Raw genomic sequence first — 13,932 nt, forward strand, 5'->3', positions numbered from 1 at the left:
TGCCAATCACCTAGGGACAAAGATTACGTGTTACTTATTTTCTCTCACACAAATCTTGCTGTAGGAGCAACAATATTACATTTGGCACCTACTTTGGCAAATGATGCGGCAAGTATTGCTTGCAAAAAAGCTCACAAAAGTAAATGAGCTAAAATATAGAATTATAATAAAAAATTTAGTGGAAAAAGAATTATCAAACAAGATACCCAAGATCATATTTTATCAAAGTTAGATCAATAATTGGGTATTAACAAACATACAATATAACTTTTAATAAACTATACCTTGCTTCTCAAAAACGAAGGAGCACTAGAAAGATCGTTAGCAAATGCTACGTATTGTTGTGAGTCAAAAGGGCAATGCAAATATTGCATATGATTTCTCTTTTGGCTCGGATCAAAGCTTCCAAAATTGCAAGGCTTTCGGCTTGCGTCTTGCTCCCGTTAGCACATCCTGAACTCCACTTAAAGTTTAAAATGTCATTGCTTCACGAGAAAGACTAGAATAAGGAGCGAAATCCAAATACGGATCTGAAGCAGTAGAAAAGTAGATGGTAAGTGATTCTTCGAGAAGAGGTTGGGTTGATGATGGTATGTTAGATTCGGAAAGTGGAGAGTCAGGATTTGAGTTCTACCCCTGCAAAACACCATAACATATATATATATATATATATATATATATATATATGAAATGAGCCATGACACGTAGATAACCAAATGAAAAAACACTCATGCTTTAATTTTATAATTGTTTTTATCATTGGTATGCCTACTTTGACTCACTTGAACCAAACTTTATATATATTTTGATTGAATTGGAATGAGCTTCCACTAAAAAGAGTAATCAATTGATATAATAATAATAATAATTATTATTATTTTTTCTAACCAGACCCAAACATATAGAATTCATTCACCATCTACTTACTACTAGACATGCCACATTAGCTATAAAAAATGATGAAGATCCTACTCAATATCTCATATCAATAGGACTTTTAAAATTAAAACATTGATACTACGATCCTACTCAATTGATATATGATTATTGAAAACAAACTAAACAAATACTTATGATCTTTAGACGTTTACAAACACGTACTAACTTGATGATTGAAAAAATTAATATTAGATAAATTTATGACGTAGTCTTTTATGGAAAGCATATTACACGAGTATCTTTTATTCTCAAATTAAAATGAGATACGGATACACGATATAAATATTTTTTATCTTCAAAGAAAGTCTAATCATATGAGTCATAGCAACTTTTTTTTTCCCCGGACAGTATTCGAAAAATAGACCGAGTTAAGCTAATTTTAGGAACGTTCAAATTTCAACTCACCATAGTAGAGATTCAGATTCAGATTCAGATTCAGACTTCATTTCATAATGGGATGCAGCCTTTCGTCGGCCATTGAAGTCCGGCGTTAAACCCGGCCCATCATCACGTTTCTAGGCCCTAATCGTTTCTCCCTCGGGAAACCCTCAAACACCGAGACCTCTCTCGTCTCTCTTGGTTCGTGATCCACTTCGAGCCAACCCGCCACCACACCAACGGCGGCGTCTAAGGAGGAGTCTTCCCGGTTGTTCATTTTCTTCCTCGAGATGCCGAAGCACTACAGGCCCCCGGTAATCCCCACGACGCGTTCGATCTCTGTCCCTCTCGATCTTTCCGCTTCGAATCCGTAATTTTTGCTCAAAGTCCTGTTTTTGTTTCGTTTTAGGGGAAGGAGGAAGGAAACACGGCGAAATACATCACGAGGACGAAGGCTGTTCACTATCTTCAAGTCAGTCTGTCCACCTTCAGGTGAGTTATGGTTTCGTCACTTTGCTACCTTTTTCCTTTCCTTTCTTCTCGATTTCTCTCTATTTTAATTGTAAACGAATATATTTATTCCATCGTCTTGGTATTTGGTTAAGGAAACTATGCATTCTCAAAGGTATCTTTCCTCGAGATCCGAAGAAGAAGGTGGAAGGGAGCCACAAGACATATCATCACATGAAGGATATCATGTTTCTTGCGCACGAACCTCTACTTGAGAAATTCAGGTACTCCCTCCTTCTAAGAATAAGAATCTTCATATGCTACCAACAAAAACAGTGTACAAAGTAAAGTTAGTGGTAGCTTAAAATGTTTAGAAGCAGAAATGTCTATAAGCGTTTGGGTAGTGATATATCTGTCGATGGAAACTCAAAGGCAAAATGGGATCCATGAAGCCTAATCCAAATAGTTGGGTCATTATGGCTTATTGCTGTTTATATATTTAATCATCTCTACTTTTATTTTTGCTTCTTGTGGATCCCATACACTATGTTACACAAAACTAAGGCGTGAGGCACCCTTGTGGCAAAGACGCGAACTTAGCTTGCGTTGCCTAAGTCGCGAGGCACTATTGCGGCAAAGACGCGAACTTAGCTTGCGTTGCCTAAGTCGCGCTTCGCCCTTGCGATTTGCGTCCGCAAAGATCAGTCCACTTGTAACCTCTTGCAGGTCCCGAAGGACCTGTAAAAAGAGAAAGTTGATTAGTTCGAAGAACGAGCGACGGACAAGTCCCGATGTCTCGCGAAAAGGGGAAGCTTTACAAGCAATTCAACGAGCACCTTACGTGCACAAGAGAAAAGAGGGAGAGAGGGAAAACAAGGACTTTAGAAGGTTGAACGAACAACTGCAAGTCCACAAACAGTTGCTCACCGGGTGCCGGGCGCGACAACAAGTTCCCGTCAAGATAACGTGCGAACTTGCGAAAGATTGTTCAACGCCCGACACTATACCGAAGCCCCATCCAGCCTTGTGCCACCCGGGTGGTTCCAAGGGGTTGAGATGGCTGACGTTTTGTGAGCAGAGGCGGATTGCAGAAAACAGCCCGCGGCACATGAAAACGGAGTCGGAGTTGTTGCGGGTGCGCGACGACCGTTCATGACATTCTCCCCCACTTAAACTGTCGACGCCCTCGTCGACGCTTGTTGGTAGTTGTTGATAATTGTTTCTTCATGTCGCAGGGCGTCTTCGGGCTCCCAATGGATTCAGTTCGGGAAAGCTTTCGCCACTTCATCAAGTACTCAATCTGCTCAGCTCTATTGGGTAGCTTTATCTTGTGATCCGCTAAAATGGTTTCAAATCGCTTCTCGTAGGAGACTCTGGTGGGGGGTAGCCGAGTTAGAATACTTCGGGAAGCATCTTGCGGATCCGAGTGGTAGGCTTTTAGGTTGCTAGCGTGAAGAATGTTGTGAATTTTGAACCACGTCGGTAGTTGCAACTTGTAGGAGATGTTGCCTACCCTGCTGATAATTGGGAAGGGCCCTTCATACTTCTGCACCAATCCTTTGTGGACTTTGTTCCTAAAGAATTGGAGTGATGCTGGTTGGAGCTTTATCAACACCAAATTGCCGACCTTGAACTCTTGCAGTCGCCTTCCCAAGTCTGCCCACTTCTTCATCCTTTTTGCCGCCTTCTCTAAGTAAGCCCGCGCAATATCTGCATTTCGGTATCACTCCTTTGCGAAGTGGTAGATTGATGGACTACTCCAAGTATACCCGATTGCCATGGTGTGAGGAGTTGACGGTTGTTGTCCTGTAATGATCTCGAAGGGGCTCTTGTTGGACGCAGAGCTCCACTGCAAGTTGTAGGAAAATTGGGCAATGTCCAACAACTTCACCTAATCTCGTTGGTTGGCACTCACGTAGTGCCGAAGATATTGCTTCAAGAGCGAGTTTATCCTCTCGGTTTGGCCATCCGTCTGGGGGTGAAGGCTTGTAGAGAATTATAACTTTGATCCTAACAATTTTAATAGCTCGGTCCAGAATCGTCCCAAGAACCGAGCATCTCGATCACTGATGATATTGTGCGGGACTCCCCAATACTTCACCACATCCTTCATCATCAGCTTGGCCGCCTCCTTTGCTGAACAGTGTAGCGGAGCAATAATGAAAGTTGCATACTTTGAAAATCGATCGATTACCACGAGTATCAATCCGAGTCTCCCTACTAGTGGCAAGCTTGATATGAAGTCCAAGGAGTACAGGCAACGACTCTAAAAGTCCCATCGGCTTCCGCTGTTCCGCCTTGTCTTGTTGGCAAGTGAGGCACGTTCGAACATATTCCTCCACATTAGTCCCTATCTTCGGCCAGTAGAAGGCCCTCTCCACGAGAGCCAATGTTCGGTGAATACCTGGGTGTCCAGCCCAAAGGGAATCGTGACACTCTCTTAAGAGTTCACGCCTCAAATTGTCCACTCGAGGAACATAAACCCTATTCCCTTTTGTGTACACGAGTCCCTCCTGGACCCAAAATCGTCGTGTCTTGCCTTCTTTGATGAGCTGCATCAGGATAACTGCCTGGGGGTCACTATACAGTCCATCCCTAATCCTGAAAAGGAAGTTGGAGTGTAACTGACTTGCTTGGCCTCTGATCTCCAATTGTACAGCATTCACGCACTCCACTTTCTGACTCAATGCATCGGCCACGACATTTGCCTTTCCGGGCTTGTACTCCATTGCCATATCAAATTCAGCCAAGAAGTCCTGCCATCGTGCTTGCTTTGGGGAAAGTTTCTTCTGCGTTTGGAAATAACTCAGAGCGATGTTGTCTGTCCTTAGCACAAATCGCGATCCGAGAAGGTAGCGTCGCCAAACTAGTAGATAATGGATCACCGCTGTCATCTCCTTCTCGTGCATTGGATACTGCCGCTTGGTCTCGTTGAGCTTGCGGCTCTCGTAGGCTACCGGATGACCCTCCTGCATGAGTACTCTCCCCAATAACGAAGTCTGAAGCATCTGTATGGACTTCAAATGACTCTCCATAGTCCGGCAATTTGAGCATCGGTTCTTCTAGAATAGCAGCCTTCAGATCTTGGAATGCTATTTCACATTTGTCAGACCACTTCCAAGGCTGCTCCTTCTTCAGCAACTCCGTCAGTGGAGTTTTACGTTCGAATACCCAACAATGAAGCGTCGATAGTAGTTGACGAAACTAAGGAAGGATCTCAACTCTGGCACCTTCTTTGGAGTTCGCCATTCCGCAACCGCTTGCACTTTTGATTTGTCCATCCGAATGGAACCATCATCAATTCGATGCCCCAAGAATAAGATCTCCGTTTGGGCAAAGTAGCGTTTCTCCCTTTTCACGAACAGTGTTCTCCCTGAGAACTTTGAAAATTGTCCGAAGGTGCTTGACAAGCTCCTTGAGCGTTTGACTGTAGACGATGATATTGTCCAAGTAGACGACCATGAACTTATCCAAATACTCCTTGAATAGCTGATTCATGAGAGTGCAGAACGTGGCCGGAGCGTTGGTTAAGCCGAATGGCATCACTAAGAACTCAAACGCTCCATACCTGGTCATACAGGTAATCTTCGCTTCATCACCTTCAACAATGCGCACCTGCCAATACCCCGACCTAAGGTCGTGTTTTGAGAAATACTTGGCTTTGCCCAACTGGTTGAACAAGTTCGTGATGAGCGGGATGAGATACTTGTTTTTCACTATCACTTTGTTGAGGGCTCGATAATCGAGACATAGTCGGAGGCTCCCATTTTGTTTCTTCTAGAAGAGAACTAGAGCTCCGAATGGTGCTTCAGAGCTACGGATGAGACCACCGCTTAGCAGTTCACATAACTGCTTCCTGAGTTCTGCCAACTCTGGCGGGGGCATGCGGTAGGGTGGTCTCGCTGGAGGCTTCACTCCTAGCTCCAACTCGATGTTGTGATCCACGCCTCTACGTGGTGGAAGAGTTTTCGGCAACTCGGGTGGCATAACGTCATTGAACTCTTTCAGGACATTCGCCACCGTAGCAGGTTCTTGAATGGCTTTCTCGTCGAGTGGCTCTAGCTTCATAGCAGCCACGAATGTTAATTAACCTTTTCGCACCCCTTTCTTCAGTTGCAATGTCGATATATGTTGGGGTTCCTTGGTTCTCCTCCGAGAGACGGGAACCACGCAAGGGTCGTCACCTCGCATCATATATAGGGAGTTTAGGAACGACATTGGCACCAACTTCGCCGCGTGCATGAACTCCATTCCAAGTATCACTTGGAAGTCGTCTAGTGGCACTGGCATCATGTTGGTGTTCCCGCTCCATGTTCCGATCTTGATGGGAGCTCCTTTCGCCAACCTGGAGATTCGCCTGGCCTCCGAATTCACCGCTTTCATTCGACTTGGGCTCTTCTCTAAGATCAACCCAAGTCGCTTTGCTTCTCGATCGACAATGAAGTTGTGGGTAGCACCCGTGTCCACCATTGCACGGGTTGTTTGGCCATTTAGCTCGATGTCTACGTACATCAGCTCACCACTTCCTGCTTTTTGTAGCTTTGTCTTCGTGTTCTCCCCCACTTGACCCTGCAAGGCGTTCAACAAACGCATCGCTCCCATTCGGGGTCCTTGCGACTCCTTATTGTCGCTGCTGGCTTCAGAACTACTCGAACTAAGAGCGACAGCCTTGCCCTTGTCCGATTTTGGGGGGGTGAATGGAAGCTGTTAAAGCATTGAGTGCCTATTTTTGTGGGCACTCCCTCACCATGTGCGGCCCTTCGCACAAGAAGCATCCGTCAGGTTTCGGGGCCTTACCTTTCGGGCTTGGCCCTTTGTGGGAACTCTTCTTCTTTTGTTTGCCCCCGAGCTCATTCCCTTGAGAATATTTTGGAGGGCGATTGCTTGAAGATTGTTTCCTTCTTCCCGGGTCTTCGGAGGAAACGAAGTCAGTGAGCCTTTCTGCGGCAACAATTGCCCCGATCAAATCGGCGACATTCCTTCGATGTAATTCTTGTTGTGCCTATGGCTTCAAACCATCAAGGAAGCTGAACAGCTTATCCTTCTCGAACATGTCTTGGATGTCCAGCATTAGCGTAGAAAATTGCTTCACGTAGTCTCGGATGGAAGTATTTTGGTGGAGTTGTCTCAACTTCCTTCTTGCGACGAATTCGGTGTTTTCCGGTAGGAACTGAGTTCTCAACTCCCGCTTCAATTCCTCCCATGTGTCAACTCGACACCGACCTTGTTGGATCTCCTCCCAACGGGTTCTCCACCAAAGTTTTGTATCTCCGTTCAGATACATGGATGTTATGGAAACTTTGGTTTCTTCAGAATCAAGCCTCGTAGCTCGAAAGTATTGTTCCATGTCGAATAGAAAATTCTCGAGCTCTTTGGCATCTTTGGCCCCTCCATAACCATGAGGCTTGGGTGCCCTCAAGTTTTGTGGCGACGCAACGTGGGTGTTGCTTCCTCCCGCATTTAGCACTCTTGTGAGCATGGTCACCCTCGAAGTGAGTTCCGCCACAACTTCTTGCAAGTGTTGTACAGAGTCTTTAGTGTCATCTAACAGTCGGTCGACTAAGGCCTCAACCTTGTCGATCCTGGACACTGCTTCTTCTTGCGAGCTCTCTACCCCAACAAGCCTTTGTTGGCCATGGTAGAGTTCCTCCAAGCTCACTTCAAGAACATCCAAACGGGTTTCCGCCGTTGTGAGTCTCTCCTTGTGACTCTTTTTCCCGGTTGGCGCTCCAAATTGCGCCTCCTCCGCTTGCGGAGAGTAGCCAACTTCTCGCTCATTATGTTCGCTGTCGCGCTCCTCTTGAGCGGTTCCAACAGCATGAGAGCAAGTGTGCATATGCAGCCCACCTGCGGCTTCTTGGGGCAAGGGTCCGGCTTGCCCCATCTTGCTTGGTTCACCACGATGCTTTGCCATGGCGAAGTTGCGAAGTTCCTTCGTTGCTCGCTCGAAGTGCTTGCCCGCTTTGATACCACAATGTCACGGCCTTAGCTGGAATTGCCTAAGGCGTGAGGCACCCTTGCGGCAAAGACGCGAACTTAGCTTGCGTTACCTAAGTCGCGCTTCACCCTTGCGATTTGCGTCCACAAAGATCAGCTCACTTGCAACCTCTCGCAGGTCCCGAAGGACCTGTAAAAAGAGAAAGTTGATTAGTTCAAAGAACGAGTGACGAACAAGTCCCGACGTCTCGCGAAAAGGGGAAGCTTTACAAACAATTCAGCGAGCACCTTGCGTGAACAAGAGAAAAGAGGGAGAGAGGGAAAACAAGGACTTTAGAAGGTTGAACGAACAGCTTCAAGTCCACAAACAGCTGCTCACCGGGTGCCGGGCGCGACAACAAGTTCCCGTCAAGGTAATGTGCGAACTTGGAAAGATGGCTGACGTTTTGTGAGCGGAGGCGGACTGCAGAAAACAGCCCACGGCATATGAAAACGGAGCTGTTTTGGGGCTGTTTTGCTCGGTTCGGTGAGCGGTCGCTTTGTAGCGCTGCAACTTGTTCGAACTTACATTTTTACAAGCAAAATGACTCAAAACCAAGACACAACATGTTGCCAAGCAGCTGTACATGTAGATGAGAGCGACGAACGGTTCGTTGAACGGAGTTGTTGCGGGTGCGCGACGACCGTTCGTGACACTATGTTACACAGAACTTTCAGTCTTTCGCTGATATAATGCCAGTTTAGTATCTTTGGTCTCTCTGATGCTGCCTCTGTACTTGAGACATCTATTCACATTTAGTAAACATGTGTACCTAGGTTAGTTCAGTTGCTAAAAGTTGTGACTTTTTTTTTTCTTCCATTAATCCTGCCAAGTTACTTTTCATGCATCTTCCTATCTTCTGTATGTGTCCAGTCAACTGAGTTACAAGTTCTGGTTTGACCATGGATGTGGTGAGACATAAGAGTTTATACTAGTGTATGGTGTTATAATTGTTTCATTTTGCTGATAACTTTAATTAGACTAAAATATTTTAATGTGCCTATTGTAATTAAAAGTTTTTAATTACAATGATAGCTTTAGCTAGATGGAAATCCTTATTAGTGTGCTTCAGGCACTTTTGTTGGTTATTGTTGTTGCAATTGAACACATTTGTATATTTTATTTGCCATGGTTTTTTATGATGCTCCAGGGACATAAGGGCTCATTAAAAGAAAGTCAAGAAAGCTTTGGCATGGAAAAACAGGGATCTGGCAGATTGGCTACTGAATCGTGAACCAACATATAAGCTTGATAGGCTTATTTTGGAAAGGTTTTGAATTCTCAGCTTGCAGAATGTTCTCTAGAAACAAACACTAGCTGTTTAGAGATGCTGGTCCTGGTGATATAGGTACCCAACTTTTATTGATGCACTCAGAGACCTGGATGACTGTCTTACTATGGTTCACGCATTGCCTGCTGTTGAGGGTGAACGGATTCAAGTGGAACGTATTCATAATTGTAGAAGGTTGGCTCTTTTTAATCCTTTGACACAGTAATGTGAATTAATCCTTTGACTGTAGATTGATTGGGCTGACATTCATATTTGAACTTCTTTATTGAAGTGCATGCTTTGTGGAATTTTTATTATTGGACTATAACAGAATTTCTGTCTATGTCATTAGAGATCTTGCAACATACTCTATTATTCTTTTCACTTTCTAGTGGTATTATTTGCTAGCTTACTATGCTAATTTGACAGTTCAGGTTATTGAGTACTTATTTTGATGCAAGTTTTTCTAAAAGGTTTGACAGACATGAAAATTGGTGTTAAATTGTCTATATCCACTATGATGGCAAGGTAGAGATGAAGGCTGGGTGGCAGCAGGTGGCATGAGGAGGAATGAGGATTGGCTGGGGTAGAGAGAGAGAGAGAGAGATAGAGAGAGAGAGAGGCCCAAACCTTAGAAAGACATGACCTGTAACTTAGAAAAACAGAGAGAGAGAGAGAGAGAGAGAGAGAGAGAGAGAGAGGCCAAACCTTAGAAAGACGTGACCTGTAACTTAGAAAAACCTCAAACTGGGCAAACCAGATCAAGCAAAAAGCCCAATTGGTATGCTGATTTAGCCTTGAACCGTCGGTTACTGGTCCAGATGAAATTAAGAATCATGATCTACATTTCATATCTGCATCTAAATACAGAGAGAAAGATGGAGAGGAGAGAGAGTTTTAGAAAGATCTGCAACATTGTATTTAAATTGACATGAATGTTTTTCTTGCTAGTGAGAACCACACTTGTAAATTTCTGCTTGCCCATAGTCCTTTAGATTGGGCAAGTCCATTGGTAACATAATTTTGCTGTCCAAGAACTAGATTCTGACTTTGCAGGATTGACATAAGATGACAATTACTGGTAAAATTTTGAAGTATCTTTCATGTACAAGATTTAAATATCAAGTTGTTCTAGAGTGGAAACTATGTTGATAGATAGGTGATCAAACTAGTTTTAAAATTTATTTTTTTTAACAAATGTCTTTATTTTTTAAGCCTTTTCTACTTTCCAATCTTGGAAGTACTGTACTCTCTTAAGGAAAATCTTTCATCAATGATTTCATGAAGTTGAACAATCAGGAATCTTAGCATATTGATGCTGGATCCTGGGATGTGTTATCTTATTCCTTTTTAGAATATCTTATGCCCAGTTGATTATTTTCTCTGATTTGTCCGCAAGATTATAATAGACAATAAGATGCTTATCATTTACTAAATAGGTTAAGTCATGAATGGCAAGCCTACATTTCTCGAACTCATAGTCTTTGGAAGGCATTCATATCTGTGAAAGGCATTTACTATCAGGTAAAGTTATCTTCTGATTTTTATGTTATGATATATTAATATGTAAAATTTTATTTATTCTTATATATATTACTTTGAGGTGATGATTCTGAATGATGCAGGCTGAGGTTGAGGTTCAGAAGATCACATGGCTAACACCACATGCCTTGCAACAAGTTTTGACTGATGATGTCAATTTCAATGTCATGCTTACCTTTTCAGAGTTCTTCGAGGTAATTCACTAAAGCTGAACTGGTGTATGCCAGAAGTGTAACTTTTAGAAGCTTGCGGACATCACTGTATTGAATGAATGCTCTTTTGCAAATTTAGTGGTACATGGCTATAAGTTAAATAGTTAATGAAGTGTTCCAAGCTGGTTGATGATCCAAGATTTACTACTTTGTTGCAAATGTATCATTTTTCTCTCCATTCTTGAGAATATCATATATTTCACTACAGAGGTGACAACTTATTGTGCTTTTCCTTACTCCCGTTGCAGCAGTGGTTATTTTTTCATGGACAAAGATATTGGCATTGGATTTGGATGCCTATTAGAGTATTCAATTGGCAAGGAGACATCTGATATAAAGGATAGTTTTAATAGACTATTTATGGAACTTATGTTTAAATAACAATACCAATAAAAAAAAAAAGCCTAGCATTTGGTAGCTATAATCTGTGATTGCATAACTGACCAGCATGTGCATCCTACCTGATCTAGGGATGATCAGGAATCTGGGTAATCCTGACCTTCATTATAATCCAGATGTTCTGTTACATTTTACGTACTAATAATGGGAAGACTAATTGCTGTGATAACTTTTTATTGTTATAATGGTCAAGCCTTTATTGGGTTTCATCAATTACTCATCAAAGCAAACTATATCTTCCTGCAAGTTGAGTGCAGGGATTTGTGTTTGTATTTGACAAATGAATCCCACTATTTTCTGATGTACCATTTTGTTCATTATTTTGGTGCCAGTTTCTATGGTGGTAAAAATTAGATTTTATAGTTAGTTGTAATGGTTCCAGGGGTCCCTATTATAGCCATTATAGTGGGTCTTAACGCACTAGCATAAGCCTCTACTGATATTCTCTGGAGGCAGAGGCAGGGAGTTGAGCTGACTAGATTTTCTTTTCTGTTTTTGGAGCAAAGGTGGGTGAGCGCCTAACATGTCTAAACTCTAAACTATTTCATTAAGGTGATAAAATGATGGTTAGTTTTCTCAGAGTAAAAAACAAAACTACAAGCCTAGCATCAAGGTTGATAGAAAGCTTTTCAAAGTTGGGTAGTCTCCTAAGATTTTTCCCACCATGATGACACAAACCAAGCTCACCACCTTTTTTGAGGGGAGAATCAACTATGGAGTGTGTTCCCTGTCTCATCCGAAACAAGTGAATTCTATCCACCATATTAATTCGTCACACTCGTCAATGGCAATAATTGAGCTATTTTGACACTTGGAGTGCAAGTGTTGATGTGAGAGACCATCAAATCCTATTTATATATACATATACATTATGATAGTTAGCATCTGAATTTGGTTGACCTAATCTCTACTTCCAATTGTAGATGGACATGTTACGTCTACCATAAAAAGGATGTAGAAGGGGTGATGTCTCTTGAAATTGTTGTGTTCCTTGATGGAAGTGGACAAATTTGGCACTGCTATTTAGGTTGATATGATCCGCCACATTATGTCAAGCTCATGTAATCACCTCATGATATTAATATGTTAATATGATCTTTTCAATTTTAACTTCTTGGAAATATTATTTGTGATTATATTTTCTCTCCATGAGGTTGTGTTTGAGAATTTTTTAGCCATTCAGTAAAACAACAATTTTCCTTTCCCCTTATTCATCAAGAAAACACATGCTTTTTTGACCGTTTGAGCTAACAAATTAGATTGGCATTCATGAAAATGTTGAAAATATATATATAACTACATAAAATTAATTGTTTTCATATAGATGGTATTGACATGCATACATATAAAGGATGATCACATGCAATTATAACTTCTTGGAAATATTATTTATTATAAACAATGATTTTTGTTTGTGATGGGATTTTTCTTTTTTCTATCAAGATGTGCTGATCAATAAACTGCATTGTGATGGAGACATACCCTCTATTACTCAGTGTTAGTCATGAATGCTCTTTTGTGTGTTACCTTTTGTTATGTTTAATCTCTACTTGTCTATTTCTTTTGTTTAATGCAGGCTCTTCTAGGTTTTGTAAATTTCAAGCTTTTGTAAATTTCAAGCTTTATCATTCTATAAATGTGAAGTATCCCCCTATTCTTGATCCTCGACTGGAAGCCTTAGCTGCTGGTAAATGTTTGATTAATGGATTCCAGTCTGGAGTGAACTTTTGTTTTAGCTTTAATTTGTTTGTCAGATCAGACTTGTGTATGTGCCTGTTACTTTATTTGATCCATCTCATTCCTCACAATCTAGTTTAAGTTTTTCTATTTGTTTATAACTATGACATAATGATAAAGTTCTTTTGTTTGTGTTAAGAGCTTTATGCATTGTGTTGCTACATTTCAACTGGATCTGGAGGATTCTCTGGAAATCCTCAAGCAATTACTTCTCATGAAGATGGAAAACCTGAGGTCAAGAAGGCAGATAAAGGAACAGAAGAGTCTGAGCTTATTCTTGCTCAGCTACAACATCAGCTTCCAGCTAATGAACCAGGTGCATTCATGCATCTCATGGAGGATACTAATGATGCAGATGGTGAGGACCAGGAAACGAAACAATGCAAAAATCTCTTTAGAAACTTCAAATTCTTCTTAAGCCGTGAGGTAAGTTGATCGTGTTAATTATACGATACTAGAGAAACTTGGATTAAACCAGGTGCCTGTTGTCAATTATGGAAATTTAAACTTTTAAAGCTGTGTAGCAAGTTTGGATGGTTGTCAGTTATGAGAATTTAAGCTTTTAAACTACAGAGTTCTTTAGATTGAAAGTCCACACCATTTGAAAGAAAGTCGACGATTATCCGCTTGAATTATCCCTCCATTTGAGAGAATATGATACCAGAAAGTCGACGGAAGCGGAAGCGGGATCCAAGTAAGAAATGATAAGCACAAAGAACTATAGAAAGCTTAAAATTCTTACAATAAACAAAGCTTGAAATGCTTACAAAGGATAAGCAAGAGGATAGATTTCTGCTCAAGTAAGACTCTGGTTTTTAGACCGATGTCTTGCAAGAGACTAAGCTAGAGAATATATAGAGGAAGAGGATAGAACCGGGTGCACATTGGGCCCCATCGCATTCTTATCCTTTCATCAGATATTTCTCTAACTTCCTGACGAAGGAAAGCATATTCCTTGGCACAATTATTGGTGATCTATGAGCGGCTCCCCGGGGCTCAACTCATTTTCCTTAGTGGCTAAGAAAAGC

The 13,932-nt window shown here is 41.8% G+C and overlaps 1 pseudogene; it reads left to right on the forward strand.

The window, feature by feature from the left end:
- The first annotated feature begins 1,390 nt into the window (after positions 1 to 1,390).
- On the forward strand, positions 1,391 to 13,417 carry LOC135627365 (pescadillo homolog; annotated as a pseudogene).
- Positions 13,418 to 13,932: the final 515 nt, after the last annotated feature.

Source organism: Musa acuminata, chromosome BXJ2-11 (genome assembly GCF_036884655.1).
Source record: "Musa acuminata AAA Group cultivar baxijiao chromosome BXJ2-11, Cavendish_Baxijiao_AAA, whole genome shotgun sequence".
Lineage (NCBI taxonomy): Eukaryota > Viridiplantae > Streptophyta > Magnoliopsida > Zingiberales > Musaceae > Musa > Musa acuminata.